Below are 17,822 nucleotides of genomic sequence, written 5' to 3'. Positions count from 1 at the left end.
CTGCTGCTGCTGCTGCTGCTGCTCCTGTTCCTTCTCCTCCTCCCCCACACCCCCTCCCCCTCCTTCTTCTTTTTCTTCTTCCTCCTCCCCATCCTCCTCCCTATCCTCATCTTCATCCTCTTCTTCATGCTCTTCTTCTTTTGGTTAATTCTATCTATCTATCTATCTATCTATCTATCTATCTATCTATCTATCATCTATGATCTATCTATCACAAGCAAATATGTAGTCTCAAAGGAAAAAAATGTATGTGTACATTTTCTCTGTCTTTCAAATATGGCTGCAAGAAATATTCTTTTTTTTTTCAATTTGCCAAGCTGTGACTGTTTATTAACTGACCAGATTACAAAAATACAATGGGTGACACCTTAGTTCATCCGTCTAATAAGCCTGTTTATCTGGTCTTCCCTGTTGCCAGCATCTCCACCTTCTACAAAGTGAGTTGTCTTTTTCTTCATCCCACCTCGTGGGGAAGATAACTTGAAGGGCCACAGGAAGTTATTTGCTTCCTTGAAGCGTTTCCCAACTATATAGATCTCATGAATTAGATCCTCCATGCAGATGATGCCAAACTTACCAAGAGACCGAGCAATCAAGGAATTATCTGTCAAGGCAATCCGCTTCTTGTTGATTTTGCCGTAGCCGCGATTGTAGATGAGCTCGTTTACTGACTTCAGGTTGGGGTACCCCCATGCAATGTATGGTTCCACAATCTGCAGCATGTTAATTGAAGCCTTGTTGAGCTTAACAAAGGTGCCATTGAAGATCTGTCGAAGACGAAGGAGCTGCAGAACCTTACGAACCTTTGGGCTTACTCCATTGATACCTCGGATTCTGATGACAAAGGCCAGCTTTGGTTCTGCGGGCACATAGAAGTTGCCAGCTTTCCTTGCCATCCTGGCCATCCGAATCTCAGTGCGGTACATCTGCCTGTACTCCTTGTGATAGTGTTTTGCCTTCTCATAGATGAGCTTCCTCCTTGCCTTTCAAAGTGTCTTCAGGGCAAACTTCTTCCTCAGGCGCTTCACCTTCAACTCTGCGAAATTCCTTCGCTTTTTCTTGAGGGTTTCTGGCACAGAGGGAACCTTTTTCTTGAGAGTTTTTGGCCCAGCAGGAACCTTTTTCTTAAGGGTTCCTGGCACAGTGGCAACCTTCTTTTTCTTCTCTGGAACAGCCTCCATGGTTCCAGCCGGAAAAGAAGAGAGCCAAGAAATATTCTTGTAAAAATATAAGCATTTGACAACCGGCCACCTTCCTGGTGAGTGCACAGGGGTCCACCCGGCCCCAGAAGTTTGTGCCTCAGGCCCCGGCGGGAGCCTCCTTGGCTCCGGGACTCCGCGGAGGGCAGGCTGCACGGGTGACGGTGTGGAATACAGAGGCCAGCCGTTTCTGGGACAGGCGAGAGCCACAGAGCTTCTGATGTGGCGCCATCTTCGGCTCCAGACAACCGGCCACCTTCCTGACAACTGGCCACCTTCCTGGCGAGAACCACAGAGCTTCTGAGGCGGCGCCATCTTCGGATCCAGACAACCGACCACCTTCCTGGCGAGAGCCAGAGAGCTTCTGAGGCGGTGCCATCTTCGGATCCAGACAAACGGCCACCTTCCTGGCCAAAGCAACACAGCTTCTGGGAAAGATCCTGTTTTAGGCCTTCATCTTCAGCCAGGAGGAGGTCCAAACATCAGATAACTGTGCACCTTCCCTGAAAGAGGAGAGCTTGCCTGCAGAGACTGCTCTGACCACTTAAACTCAGAGGAGAAAGCTAGTCTCCCACGTCTGTTGATAGAGGGTAATAAAATCAACAGAGGAACAATCTCTAAACAAAGACAACTATAACAACTAACTCCAGAGATTGCCAGATGGCGAAAGGTAAATGTAAGAATCATACTAACAAAAACCAGGACCACTCACCATCATCAGAACCCAGAACGCCCACTTCGCCCAGTCCAGGGCATCCTAACACACCTGAAAAGGTAGACCTGGATTTAAAAGCATATCTCATGATGATGGTAGAGGACATAAAGAAGGAATTTAATAACACACTTAAAGAAATACAGGAGAACACTGCTAAAGAGTTACAAGTCCTTAAAGAAAAACAGGAAAACACAACCAAACAGGTAGAAGTCCTTAAAGAAAAACAGGAAAACACATCCAAACAGGTGATAGAAATGAACAAAACCATACTAGACCTAAAAAGGGAAGTAGACACAATAAAGAAAACCCAAAGTGAGGCAATGCTGGAGATAGAAACCCTAGGAAAGAAATCTGGAACCATAGATGCCAGCATCAGCAACAGAATACAAGAGATGGAAGAGAGAATCTCAGGTGCAGAAGATTCCATAGAGAACATCGGCACAACAATCAAAGAAAATGGAAAATGCAAAAAGATCCTAACTCAAAACATCCAGGAAATCCAGGACACAATGAGAAGACCAAACCTACAGATAATAGGAGTGGATGAGAATGAAGATTTTCAACTCAAAGGACCAGCAAATATCTTCAACAAAATTATTGAAGAAAACTTCCCAAATCTAAAGAAATAGATGCCCATGAACATACAAGAAGCCTACAGAACTCCAAATAGACTGGACCAGAAAAGAAATTCATCCCGACACATAATAATCAGAACATCAAATGCACTAAATAAAGATAGAATACTAAAAGCAGTAAGGGAAAAAGGTCAAGTAACATATAAAGGCAAGCCTATCAGAATTACACCAGATTTTTCACCAGAGACTATGAAAGCCAGAAGAGCCTGGACAGATGTTATACAGACACTAAGAGAACACAAATTCCAGCCCAGGCTACTATACCCAACCAAACTATCAATTACCATAGATGGAGAAACCAAAGTATTCCACAACAAAACTAAATTCACCCATTATCTCTCCACGAATCCAGCCCTTCAAAGGATAATAACAGAAAAAAAACCAATACAAGGACGGGAACCACACCCTAGAAAAAACAAGAAGATAATCCCTCAACAAAACTAAACGAAGACAGCCACAAGAACAGAATGCCAACTCTAACAACAAAAATAACAGGAAGTAACAATTACTTTTCCTTAATATCTCTTAATATCAATGGTCTCAACTCCCCAATAAAAAGACATAGACTAACAGACTGGCTACACAAACATGACCCAACATTCTGCTGCTTACAGGAAACCAATCTCAGGGAAAAAGACAGACACTACCTCAGAGTGAAAGGCTGGAAAACAATTTTCCAAGCAAATGGTCTGAAGAAACAAGCTGGAGTAGCCATTTTAATATCGGATAAAATCGACTTCCAACCCAAAGTTATCAAAAAAGACAAGGAGGTACACTTCATACTCATCAAAGGTAAAATCCTCCAAGAGGAACTGTCAACTCTGAATATCTACGCTCCAAATGCAAGGGCAGCCACATTCATTAAAGACACTTTAGTAAAGCTCAAAGTACACGTTGCACCTCACACAATAATAGTGGGAGACTTCAACACACCACTTTCATCAATGGACAGATCATGGAAACAGAAACTAAACAGGGACACAGTGAAACTAACAGAAGTTATGAAACAAATGGACCTGACAGATATCTATAGAACATTTTATCCTAAAACAAAAGGATATATCTTCTTCTCAGCACCTCATGGGACCTTCTCCAAAATTGACCATATAATTGGTCACAAAACAGGCCTCAATAGATACAAAAATATTGAAATTGTCCCATGTATCCTATCAGACCACCATGGCCTAAGACTGATCTTCAATAACAACATAAATAATGGAAAGCCAACATTCACGTGGAAACTGAACAACACTCTTCTCAATGATACCTTGGTCAAGGAAGGAATAAAGAAAGAAATTAAAGACTTTTTAGAGTTTAATGAAAATGAAGCCACAACGTACCCAAACCTATGGGACACAATGAAAGCATTTCTAAGAGGGAAACTCATAGCTCTGAGTGCCTCGAAGAAGAAACGGGAGAGAGCACATACTAGCAGCTTGACAACACATCTAAAAGCTCTAGAAAAAAAGGAAGCAAATTCACCCAAGAGGAGTAGACGGCAGGAAATAATCAAACTCAGGGGTGAAATCAACCAAGTGGAAACAAGAAGAACTATTCAAAGAATTAACCAAACGAGGAGTTGGTTCTTTGAGAAAATCAACAAGATAGATAAACCCTTAGCTAGACTCACTAAAGGGCACAGGGACAAAATCCTAATTAACAAAATCAGAAATGAAAAGGGAGACATAACAACAGACCCTGAAGAAATCCAAAACACCATCAGATCCTTCTACAAAAGGCTATACTCAACAAAACTGGAAAACCTGGACGAAATGGACAAATTTCTGGACAGATACCAGGTACTGAAGTTGAATCAGGATCAAGTTGACCATCTAAACAATCCCATATCACCTAAAGAAATAGAAGCAGTTATAAATAGTCTCCCAGCCAAAAAAAGCCCAGGACTAGACGGGTTTAGTGCAGAGTTCTATCAGACCTTCAAAGAAGATCTAACTCCAGTTCTGCACAAACTTTTTCACAAGATAGAAGTAGAAGGTACTCTACCCAACTCATTTTATGAAGCCACTATTACTCTGATACCTAAACCACAGAAAGATCCAACAAAGATAGAGAACTTCAGACCAATTTCTCTTATGAATATTGATGCAAAAATCCTCAATAAAATTCTCGCTAACCGAATCCAAGAACACATTAAAGCAATCATCCATCCTGACCAAGTAGGTTTTATTCCAGGGATGCAGGGATGGTTTAATATACGAAAATCCATCAATGTAATCCATTATAAAAACAAACTCAAAGACAAAAACCACATGATCATCTGTTAGATGCAGAAAAAGCATTTGACAAGATCCAACACCCATTCATGATAAAAGTGCTGGAAAGATCAGGAATTCAAGGCCCATACCTAAACATGATAAAAGCAATCTACAGCAACCCAGTAGCCAACACCAAAGTAAATGGAGAGAAGCTGGAAGCAATCCCACTAAAATCAGGGACTAGACAAGGCTGCCCACTTTCTCCCTATCTTTTCAACATAGTACTTGAAGTATTAGCCAGAGCAATTCGACAACAAAAGGAGATCAAGGGGATACAAATTGGAAAAGAGGAAGTCAAAATATCACTTTTTGCAGATGATATGATAGTATATAAAAGTGACCCTAAAAATTCTACCAGAGAACTCCTAAACCTGATAAACAGCTTCGGTGAAGTAGCTGGATATAAAATAAACTCAAACAAGTCAATGGCCTTTCTCTACACAAAGAATAAACAGGCTGAGAAAGAAATTAGGGAAACAACACCCTTCTCAATAGTCACAAATAATATAAAATATCTTGGCGTGACTCTAACTAAGGAAGTGAAAGATCTGTATGATAAAAACTTCAAATCTCTGAAGAAAGAAATTAAAGAAGATCTCAGAAGATGGAAAGATCTCCCATGCTCATGGATTGGCAGGATCAACATTGTAAAAATGGCTATCTTGCCAAAAGCAATCTACAGATTCAATGCAATCCCCATCAAAATTCCAACTCAATTCTTCAACGAATTAGAAGGAGCAATTTGCAAATTCATCTGGAATAACAAAAAACCTAGGATAGCAAAAAGTCTTCTCAAGGATAAAAGAACCTCTGGTGGAATCACCATGCCTGACCTAAAGCTTTACTACAGAGCAATTGTGATAAAAACTGCATGGTACTGGTATAGAGACAGACAAGTAGACCAATGGAATAGAATTAAAGACCCAGAAATGAACCCACACACCTATGGTCACTTGATCTTCGACAAGGGAGCTAAAACCATCCAGTGGAAGAAAGACAGCATTTTCAACAATTGGTGCTGGCACAACTGGTTGTTATCATGTAGAAGAATGTGAATCGATCCATACATATCTCCTTGTACTAAGGTCAAATCTAAGTGGATCAAGGAACTTCACATAAAACCAGAGACACTGAAACTTATAGAGGAGAAAGTGGGGAAAAGCCTTGAAGATATGGGCACAGGGGAAAAATTCCTGAACAGAACAGCAATGGCTTGTGCTGTAAGATCGAGAATTGACAAATGGGACCTAATGAAACTCCAAAGTTTCTGCAAGGCAAAAGACACCGTCAATAAGACAAAAAGACCACCAACAGATTGGGAAAGGATCTTTACCTATCCTAAATCAGATAGGGGACTAATATCCAACATATATAGAGAACTCAAGAAGGTGGACTTCAGAAAATCAAATAACCCCATTTAAAAATGGGGCTCAGAACTGAACAAAGAATTCTCACCTGAGGAATACCGAATGGCAGAGAAGCACCTGAAAAAATGTTCAACATCCTTAATCATCAGGGAAATGCAAATCAAAACAACCCTGAGATTCTACCTCACACCAGTCAGAATGGCTAAGATCAAAAATTCAGGTGACAGCAGATGCTGTCGTGGATGTGGAGAAAGAGGAGCACTCCTCCATTGTTGGTGGGATTGCAGGCTTGTACAACCACTCTGGAAATCAGTCTGGCGGTTCCTCAGAAAATTGGACATAGTACTACCGGAGGATCCAGCAATACCTCTCCTGGGCATATATCCAGAAGATGCCCCAACTGGTAAGAAGGACACATGCTCCACTATGTTCATAGCAGCCTTATTTATAATAGCCAGAAGCTGGAAAGAACCCAGATGCCCCTCAACAGAGGAATGGATACAGAAAATGTGGTACATCTACACAATGGAGTACTACTCAGCTATTAAAAAGAATGAATTTATGAAATTCCTAGCCAAATGGATGGACCTGGAGGGCATCATCCTGAGTGAGGTAACACATTCACAAAGGAACTCACACAATATGTACTCACTGATAAGTGGATATTAGCCCCAAACCTAGGATACCCAAGATATAAGATACAATTTGCTAAACACATGAAACTCAAGAAGAATGAAGACTGAAGTGTGGACACTATGCCCCTCCTTAGAATTGGGAACAAAAAACCCATGGAAAGAGTTACAGAGACAAAGCTTGGAGCTGAGATGAAAGGATGGACCATGTAGAGACTGCCATATCCAGGGATCCACCCCATAATCAGCATCCAAACGCTGACACCATTGCATACACTAGCAAGATTTTATCGAAAGGACCCAGATGTAGCTGTCTCTTGTGAGACTATGCCGGGGCCTAGCAAACACAGAAGTGGATGCTCACAGTCAGCTAATGGATGGATCACAGGGCTCCCAATGGAGGAGCTAGAGAAAGTACCCAAGGAGCTAAAGGGATCTGCAACCCTATAGGTGGAACAACAATATGAACTAACCAATACCCCGGAGCTCTTGACTCTAGCTGCATATGTATCAAAAGATGGCCTAGTCGGCCATCACTGGAAAGAGAGGCCCATTGGACACGCAAACTTTATATGCCCCAGTACAGGGGAACGCCAGGGCCAAATAGGGGGAGTGGGTGGGTAGGGGAGTGGGAGTAGGTGGGTATGGGGGACTTTTGGTATAGCATTGGAAATGTAAATGAGCTAAATACCTAATAAAAAATGGAAAAAAACAAACAAACAAACAAATAAATATTCTGTTAAATTTAAAAAAATATATATATATAAGCATTTATGTGCTGTGAACGTATAGAGTTCTGAGGGTAAAGTTGTTGTATCAAACTGTGATCTTACTTAGGGTACTGGGAGTACAAAACAATAACACTTTAAAAATCACATCAGTAAGTGTGCAGCTGCACACATTGGTTTTAGTCAGCACCACAACTAGAGACACCTGGGAAGAGGAAGCCTGGACCGAGGATTCTCCTGTTGGCCTGATTCTGGGCATTGATTAATGATTGATGTGGGAGGGTCCAGTCCACTGTGGGCAGTGCCAGGCTGGGCAGGTGGTCTCCTGTTGTATAAACAGGCAGGCTGAGCAAGCCAGTAAGCAGCCTGCCTTCATGTCTTAGCTCTGTCCTGGCTGAGCTCCTGCCCCTTTCCTCTCTATGGCAGAGTGTCCTCAGGATGTTCAGGAAAGTCAAATAAACCCACTCAGCCCAAACTGCTCCTGAGCACTGTGTTCATCTGTTAGCAACAGAAAGCGAGCTGGGATAAGAGCCAAGTGTCCACTCTCTATTACAAGGCAAGTGTTCAAACAAAGAAACAAAACATAACTGTATGTGTGAGACAGGCTCTCATGTAGCTCAGGCTGGCCTTGAACTCCCTACATAGGCAGGCAGTGCTGACCCTTGAACTTGTTATTTCACCCCCACCTTCCAAGCCCTGACCCTGCAGGTGTGAGCCACCATGCTGAGTGTGAAACCCAGGCCTTGGTCCAGGCCAGGCAAACACTCACCTGAGTTACATCCTCAGTCCCTAGGAAATTCCATTTTGATTCCAGCACAGGCCCTTCAGAGTGGGTTTTGCTGTTTAATTCGGCTGAAGAATTTAGTTAGGCTGGTGTGAGGTACACACCCTCAATCCAGCAGTCAGGAGACTGGGGCCTGAGGAGCAGAGCTGGAGACAATCAAACCAATCAAAGCCAGAACACAGTAAGCAAACCATAGAGGCCAAGCAGTTCCCACCAGTTTTCTGTTGGAATCCCAGTGATTTTTATCCTCATTCTCCTCTCCCCTCTTCTCCCTCCCCTTTTAGCAATCAGTGTCCAGCCTGGGGCCTCTCCTCACTCTTGCTCTCCTCGCAGTCCATTCTCCTCCTGTGACAGCCCAAGTGGTCCACTTTCTGTGATTATCAGAAGGCTCCTCCTGCTATGTTGTTCAGGTCCTTTCAGTCACTGCCTGGAGGGACTGCCTCTCTCCTGCCTTTGCCAGCCCCTCCTTGTCCTCTCTGTTTCAGCCACACTGCCTTCCTGTCTGCTTCTAGGATAGCCTGAGTTCTTCTGGTCCCTGCATCCATTCCATGCCTGGTGCCTTTCTCAGGACCCTTCTCTGGTGGGCATTAGAGCTTTCTCATACTTTTCATTATCTGGCTTACATTTGTTGTCCAGAAAACAACCTTCTTGTTTGTACTCAGTTCATTTCTTGGGTAGTTTATCCCAATTAAACTCTTACCTAGAGAGTAAACTTTAATATGGTATACAATAGGAGCCCACACAGCATTTGACTCATGGAGAAAAATGAGTTTGCCTCCTGTGATTGGAAAAATGAACACATGCCTGCTGTATTGCAATCCCATGAAGAAGCAGCTGGAGAGATGGATCAGTGGTTAGGAGTGCTGGCTGCTCTTCTAGAGGACCTGGGTTCAAGTCCCAGTACTACACAGTGGCTTACAGGTACCTATGGCTCCAGTGTCACTGGATCTGACTCTCTTTTCTGGCCTCCTCCAGCACTAGAAATGCATATGGCACACAAACATATAGGTGTGCAAAATTTCCATTCACATACAAAGTAATAAAATAGAAAACAGAAGGAAGGAAGAAAGAAAAAGATTCTTGATCTTTTCTTTCAAGGAAGTCAGACTGCAGTAGGAAAGTTCCATGGCCAAGCAAAGTATTTCAGCAACCAGACTGAGCACGGAGCAGACGTGCTGCCACTACATTCCGAAGGACACTAGGAAGGCGTTCTTGCCCATGTCTTTTGTTTTCCTCTCACTCTAGAAATAGACATTTTTAGTGTTATGTTTGCTTAATTAGTTCTACAAAATTCAAGTGACTCTTGCTACATAGAGATGGCCCAATGGATCAGATGTTCCATAAGTAGAAATTGGTGGCTTCATGAACTAGTGCCTATGGCAGAGCCTAATTTCCACCCCTAGACCCATGGTGACTCAATGTGTTACTTGGTAGAGGAAAAAGTATTTCTTAATGAAGCATTTGTGTTCTTGTAGCCTCCTATCATTCCACATGCTTGGTGATGTCCTTCCAGGACATCTGTCTTACTAAAAGAAGAAGGAAGAAAAGGAAGGAAGGAAGGAAGGAAGGAAGGAAGGAAGGAAGGAAGAATGTTGTAATTATGCTGAGAAAAAGAAAGTCCTGTTAATAAAATTACTCCCACCTCTGTAAAAATACATTATTTGGAGACTTCCTGTGTTGTTTGTTTTTTTTTTTTTTTGTTTGTTTTTTCCTTAAAAATTTATTTACTGTTAATTCTTCTAAGAAAGGAATGGCCATTTTGGCTCACAGTTTGAGGATACACTCCATCATTGTGGAGTCCATGCCGGCAGCAATGTGAGATGTCTGCTGGCATTGCATGCACAGTCAGGAAGCAGAAAATGATCAATGCTGGTGCTCAGCTGGCTTTTTCTTCTTATTTAGCTCAAGGCTCAAGGCTGTGGGCATTTGCTGCTCCTTGTCTAATTGTTATTTACAGCATTTAACTTGGGGCTGGAGAGATAGGCAGTTCAGAGTGTGTGTTACTATTCTGTTGGACCTGATTGAATTTCTCAGCTCCAGTGTAGTGAACCTACAATGTGTTACTTCTCTCTGGCCTCCAAGGGAATACACATATGTAGAATACATTGATATGTGCACACATACACACACACAAACAAACAAAAATAATAAATCTTAAAATAAACAAATCTCTTTTAACAAACATACATATACCAGTAAGTCTTATAAAATACTCAAATTATATATTTATGTATGTATATATATATATAAAACATTAACATTTATATTTATATGTCATAAAACTCAAGCCCTCCTATTCTGTCTGATTCTCTACCAGGCATAGAAAGAATACTATGGTGAGTCTGGTGGCTTTTGCTCATGACATTTCTACCTTGTCTTAGTTAAGGTTTCTACAGCTTCAAAAAGAAAAGAAAAGAAAAGAAAAGAAAAGGAAAAGGAAAAGGAAAAGGAAAAGGAAAAGGAAAAGAAAAAGAAAAAGAAAAAGAAAAAGAAAAAGAAAAAGAAAAAGAAAAAAGAAAAAGAAAAAAGAAAAAGAAAGAAAGAAAGAAAAACCTGACTAAAGAGTACATTGGAGAGGAAAGGGTTTATTTGGCTTACACTTCCAGATCATAGTCCATCACTGAAGGAAGTCAGGACAGGCACTGAAGCAGGGCTGGAACCCTGTGGCAGGAGCTGATGCAGAAGCCATGGAGGGGTATTGCTTATTAGTTTGTTTCATGTGGCTTGCTCAGTCTGCTTTCTAATAGAACCCAGAACCACCAGCCCAGGGATGGCACCACTCACCATGGGCTGGGCCCTTCCCAGTTGATTGATAATTGACAAAATGCCTTACAGCTGGATCTCATGAAGGCATTTCCTCAACGGAGACTGTCTCTCCTTTCTCTGGTTTGTGTTAACACACAAAGCAGCCAGTATACATCTCTAGACAATTTGTCAAGTTTTTACAAAAATGGGTTCCTGTGGCATAGGTTGTTTTGCACTTTTTAAAAATTATATTTCTTGAAGTTTTTTTTTTGTTTTGTTTTTTGTTTTGTTTTTTGAGACAGGGTTTCTCTGTATAGCTCTGGGTGTCCTGGAACTCATGCTGAAGACCAGGCTGGCCTTGAACTCAGAAATCTGCCTGCCTCTGCCTCGCAAGGGCTGGGATTCAAGGTATGTGCCACCACGCCCAGCAGAGATATTTTCAAGTCTTAGAGCTCCAATATAATGTTGACATTCTCAGCCAGGCAGTGGTGGCACATACCTTGAGTCCCAGCATTCTGAAGGCAGAGGCAGGCATATCTCTATGAGTTCAAGGCCAACTGGTCTACATAGTCGGTACTAGGATAGCCAGGGCCACACCGAAAGCTCTGTCTCAAAAAACAGCAAAAAACTATTGACATTCTCTATGATTGATTTATATATATATATATATATATATATATTATATATAATCACTAGCAAGTAAAGTTAATATTGTTTTAAGTCACAAGCCCTGACTAGGAAGCTGATAAAACTTCGTACACATTTTATATAGCTACTCCTGGCAAGGGCCGTTCAGCTTGGTTTTCAGGGACTCTGGGACATCTTGATTTGAGAATAGACAGTTCTGAGAACTATTCTGGCTGAGATGTAACTCAGTTTTAGTGTACTTGTCAAGCATGCATGAAGTTCTGGGTTGGATCCTCAGCATAGCAGAAACCCATGGGTGCTGGCACAAACCTGAGATCCCAGCACAAGGGGAAGCAAGAGGATGGGAAGCTGAAAGCCCCCCTTGCTACACAGGAGTTTCAGGCCTGCATTACATAGTGAGACCCTGTGTCAAAGCAAAACAAGGAAGAGAAACAAACAACACCATTCCAAATCCAAACTGAAATGACAATCCTAATTCCATTAGGTAAAACCTAACATTATTAAATCTCCCTGACCCATCTGTCTTCTCCTGAGTGGGTGTGGAGACATCTTACACTCATTCACGTGGTCATGGCCCAGAAGCTTTAGCACCAAACTTACCTGTGAGATAGTCCTCAATATCTTTTAAAAAATCTATGCATGCTGAGCAGACTTTGGGTGCTGGATCCACACCCAGTCTCACAGCACCCAGAGGAAGCTCGACTCCCAGGTGTTCTAATATGTCCAGACCACAGGATTTCAGGATCCCAGCGACACCTTGACTCTCAGGAGCTCTGACACACCCAGAATCTCAGGGTCACAGAATCATAGGATCACAGAGACAGCTGGACTCTAAGGAGTTCTGACACAACCAGAATCATAGGAGGGACAGGCTCCAGTCAGAGACAACAAGGGCAAGTGTAGTCTCCCCTCCCACAGCCTGAAACCTGCTTGCTCAGGGGTGGAGCTTCCCGATCAATGGTTCTGCCATGCCCACTGCTGGAACCTGCCTCTTTGCTGTTCAGAGCCATGCACGTGGTCACCCTGCTATTGGACCCCAAGATTAATTGGTGGGAATCGGGCCCCTCCCCCTGCTTTATAATTGTGTGCGGAACAGTAAAATTGAGCTTTGATCAGAATGCCTGTCTTAGCTGCATTTCTTTATCTCGCCGCCTAGACCCTCTTCTCTTCCAGGTTTCCAAAATGCCTTTCCAGGCTAGAACCCATGTTGTGATCTGCTGGCCGGACACAACAGGCAAGTAGCACTAGAGATAACCAGATGGTGAGAGGCAAGTGCAAGAACATAAGCAATAGAAACCAAGGCTACTTGGCATCATCAGAACCTTCCAACATAGCAAGTCCTGGATACACCATCACACTGGAAAAATCAAGGCTCAGATTTAAAATCACTTCTCATGATGATTATAGAGGACTTTAGGAAGGGCATAAATAACTCCCTTAAAGAAATACAGGAGAACACAAGTAACCAGCTAGAAGCACTTAAAGAGGAAACACAAACATCCCTTAAAGAATTACAGGAAAACATAACCAAACAGGTGAAGGAATTGAACAAAATCATCCAGGATCTAAAAATGGAAATAGAAACAATAAAGAAATCACAAAGGGAAACAACCCTGGAGATAGAAAACCTAGGAAAGAGATCAATAGTCACATATGCAAGCATCACCAACAGAATACAAGAGATAGAAGAGAGAATCTCAGATGCAGAAGATACCATAGAAAACGTTGACACAACAGTCAAAGAAAATTAAAAATGCAAAAAGTTCCTAACCCAAAACATCCAGGAAATTCAGGATACAATGAGAAGACCAACCCTAAGGATAATAGGTATAGAAGAGAGTGAAGATTGCCAACTTAAAGGGCCAGTAAATATCTTCAACAAATATAAAAGAAAACTTCCCTAATGTAAAGAAAGAGATGTCCATGAACATACAAGAAGCTTACAGAACTCCTAATAAACTGGAACAGAAAAGAAATTCCTCCTGTAACATAATAATCAAAACATCAAATACACAAAACAAAGAAAGAATATTAAAAGCAGTAAGGAAAAAAAGTCAAGTAACATATAAAGGCAGAGCTATCAGAATTATACCAGACTTCTCACCAGAGACTATAAAAGTCAGAAGATCCTGGGCAGATCTCATCCAGGCCCTAAGAAAACACAAACACCAGCCCAGGCTACTATATCCAGCAAAACTCTCAATTAACATAGATGCATAAATTAAGATAGTCCATGACAAAACCAAATATACACAATGTGTTCCCACAAATCCAGCCCTACAAAGACTGATAGACAGAAAACTCCAACACAAAGAGGGACACTACACCCTAGAAAAAGCAAGAAAGTATTCTTTCAACAAACCCAAAAGAAGATAGCCACACAAACATAATTCTACCTCTAACAACAAAAATAACAGGAAGCAACAATTACTTTTCCTTAACATCAATGGACTCAATTTCCCAATAAAAAGACATAGACTAACAGACTGGTTACATAAACAGGACCCAGCATTTTGCTGCATACAGGAGACACAACTTAGTGACAAAGACAGTCACTGCCTCAAACTAAAATGCTAGAAAACAATTTTCCAAGCAAATTGTCCCAATAAACAAGCTGGAGTAGCCTTTCAAACATCCAATAAAATAGACTTTCAACCAAAAGTTACCAAAAAAGATAAGGAAGGACACTTCATACTGGTCAAAGGAAAAATCTACCAAGATAAACTCTCAATTCTGAACATCTATGCTCCAAATGCAAGAACACCCACATTCATAAAAGAAACTTTACTAAAGCTCAAAGAACACATTGTACCTCACACAATATTAGTGGGAGACTTCAACACCCCACTCTCAGCAATGGACAGATCATGGAAACACAAACTAAGTGGAGACATTGTGAAACTAATAGAAATTATGAACCAAGTGGATTTAAGAGATATCTATAGAACATTTCATCCTAAAACAAAGGAATATACCTTCTTCTCAGCACCTCATGGTATCTTCTCAAAAACTGACCATATAATTGGTCACAAAACAGATCTCAACAGATACAAGAAGACTGAAATAATCCAATACATACTATCAGATAACCACATTAGTCGGCTAGTCTTCAATAACAACAAAAACAACAGAAAGCCCACATACACATGGAAGCTGAACAACGCTCAATGATAACTTGGTCAAGGAAGAAATAAAGAAAGAAATTAAAGACTTTTTAGTATTTAATGAAAATGAAGGCATAAACATACCAAGACTTATGGGACACAAAGAAAGCATTGCTAAATGGAAAACTCAAAGCTCTAAGTGCCTCCAAAAAGAAACTGGAGAGAGCATACACTAGCAGCTTAACAGCACACCTGAAAATTCTAGAACAAAAAGAAGCAAATACACCAAGAGGAGTAGATGGCAGGAAATAATCAAACTCAGGGATGAAATCAACCAAATAGAAACAAAAAGAACTATACAAAGAATCAACAAAACCGGGAGCTGGTTCTTTTGAGAAAATCAACAAGATAGATAAACCTTAGCCAGACTAACCAGAGGGCACAGAGACAGTATCCAAATTAACAAAATCAGAAATGAAAAGGGAGACATAACAACAGAAACAGAAAATTAAAAAAAAAAAAAAAAAACAGATCCTACTACAAAAGCCTATACTCAGCAAAACTGGAAAATCTGGATGAAATGGACAATTTTCTAGACAGATACCAAATACCGAAGTTAAATCAGGATCAGATAAACCATCTAAGCAGTCCTATAACCCCTAAAGAAATAGAAGCAGTCATTAAAAGTCTCACAACCAGAAAAAACAAACAAACAAACAAACAAACAAAAAAAAAAAACCCAGGACCAGATGGGTATAGTGCAGAATTCTATCAGACCTTCAAAGAATACCTAATACTAGTACTCTTCAAACTATTCCACAAAATAGAAAGAGAAGGAACTCTACTCAATTCATTCTATGAAGCCACAATTATGCTTATAACTAAACAACACAAAGACCCAACAAAGAAAGAGAATTTCAGACCAATTTCTCTTTTGAATATCAATGCAAAAAATACTCAATAAAATTCTCACAAACCAAAATTGAAGAACACATCAAAACAATCATGATCCATCATGATCAAGTAGGTTTCATCCCAGGGATGGAGGGATGGTTCAACATAATCTGCTATATAAACAAGTTCAAAGAAAAAAGACACATGATCATCTTATTAGATGCTGAGAAAGCATTTTACAAAATTCTACAACCCTTCATGGTAAAAGTCTTGGAAAGATAGAAATTCAAGGCCCACACCTAAACACAGTAAAAGCATTATACAGCAAATCAGTAGCTAACATCAAACTAAATGGAGAGAAACTGGAAGCAATCCCACTAAAATCAGGGACTAGACAAGGCTTCCCACTCTCTCCCTACCTATTCAATATAGTACTCAAAGTCCTAGCCAGAGCAATTAGACAACAAAAGAAGGGCAAAGGGATACAAATTGGGAAGGAAGAAGCCAAAATACACTATTTGCAGATGATATGATAGTATATTTTTGTGCCCCTCAAAATTCCACCAGAGAACCTAAACCTGATAGACAACTTCAGCAAAGTGGCTGAATATAAAATTAACTCAAACAAATCAGTAACCTTCCTGTACTCAAAGGATAAACAGACTGAGAAAGAAATTAGGGAAATGACACTCTTCACAATAGTAACAAATAATATAAAATACCTTGGTGTGACTCTAACCAAGCAAGTGAAAGACTGTATGATAAGAACTTCAAAGCCGGGTGTGGTGGCGCACGCCTTTAATCCCAGCATTCAGGAGGCAGAGGCAGGAAGATTTCTGAGTTCGAGGCCAGACTGGTCTACAACGTGAGTTCTAGGACAGCCAGGGCTACACAGAGAAACCCTGTCTCGAAAAAACAAAAAACAAACAAACAAAAAAAAAGAACTTCAATTTTCTGAAGAAAGAAATCAAACTTCTTTCCAGAAGATGGAAAGATCTCCCATGCTCATGTGTTGTCAGGATTAATCAGGATTAATATAATAAAAATGGCCATCTTGCTAAAAGCAATCTACAGATTCAATACAATCCCCATCAAAGTTCCAACTCAATTCTTCATAGAGTTAGAAACAGCAATTTACAAATTCATTTGGAATAACAAAAACTATCAAGATATCAAAAACTATCAAGGACTTCCATATAAAACCAGAGACACTGAAACTTATAGAGGAGAAAGTGGGAAAGAGCCTCGAACATATGGGCACAGGGGAAACTTTTCCTGAACAGAACATCAGTGGCTTGTACTGTAAGATCAAGGATTAACAAACGGGACCTCATAAAATTGCAAAGCTTCTGTAAGGCAAAGGACACTGTCAATAAGATCAAAAGGCAACAAACAGATTGGGAAAAGATCTTTACCAATCCTAAATCCAACAGGGGGCTAATATCCAATATATACACAGAACTCAAGAAGTTTGACTCCAGAATACCAAATAACCCTATATAAAAATGGGGTACAGAGCTAAACAAAGAATTCTCAACTGAGGAATAGCGAATGTTGAGAACATCTAAAGAAATGTTGAACATCTTTAGTCATCAGGGAAATGCAAATCAAAACAACCCTGCGATTCCACCTCACATCAGTCAGAACGGTTAAGATCAAAAACTCAGGTGACAGAAGATGCTGGTGAGGATGTGGAGAAAAAGGAACACTCCTCCAATGCTGGTGGGATTACAAGGTGGTACAACCACTCTGGAAATCAGTTTGGTGGTTCCTCAGAAAACTGGACACAGTATTACCTGAGGACCCAGCTATACCACTCCTGAGCATATAACCAAAAGATGCCTCAACATATAACAAGGACACATGCTCCACTATGTTTGCGTAGCAGCCTTATTTATAATAGCCAGAAGCTGGAAGCAACCCAGATGTCCTTCAACAGAGGAATGGATACAGAAAATGGATACATTTACATAATGGAGTACTACTCAGCTATAAAAAAAAACAATAACTTCATGAAATTCTTAGGCAAATGGTTGGAACTAGAAAATACCATCCTGAGTGAGGTAACCCAATCACAAAAGAACACATATGGTAT

General features: G+C 40.8%; 1 pseudogene across 1 annotated transcript; it reads right to left on the bottom strand.

The window, feature by feature from the left end:
• Window positions 1-295: 295 nt before the first annotated feature.
• Gm12174 lies at window positions 296-1,201 on the bottom strand (annotated as a pseudogene). Its single transcript, XR_141051.5, has one exon. The product of XR_141051.5 is annotated as a predicted gene 12174 (transcript).
• Window positions 1,202-17,822: the final 16,621 nt, after the last annotated feature.

This window comes from Mus musculus, chromosome 11, assembly GCF_000001635.26.
Source record: "Mus musculus strain C57BL/6J chromosome 11, GRCm38.p6 C57BL/6J".
NCBI classification, from domain to species: Eukaryota; Metazoa; Chordata; class Mammalia; order Rodentia; family Muridae; genus Mus; species Mus musculus.
Note: the sequence above shows the minus strand (reverse complement) of the source record. Positions and strands in the feature narration are given on the sequence as shown.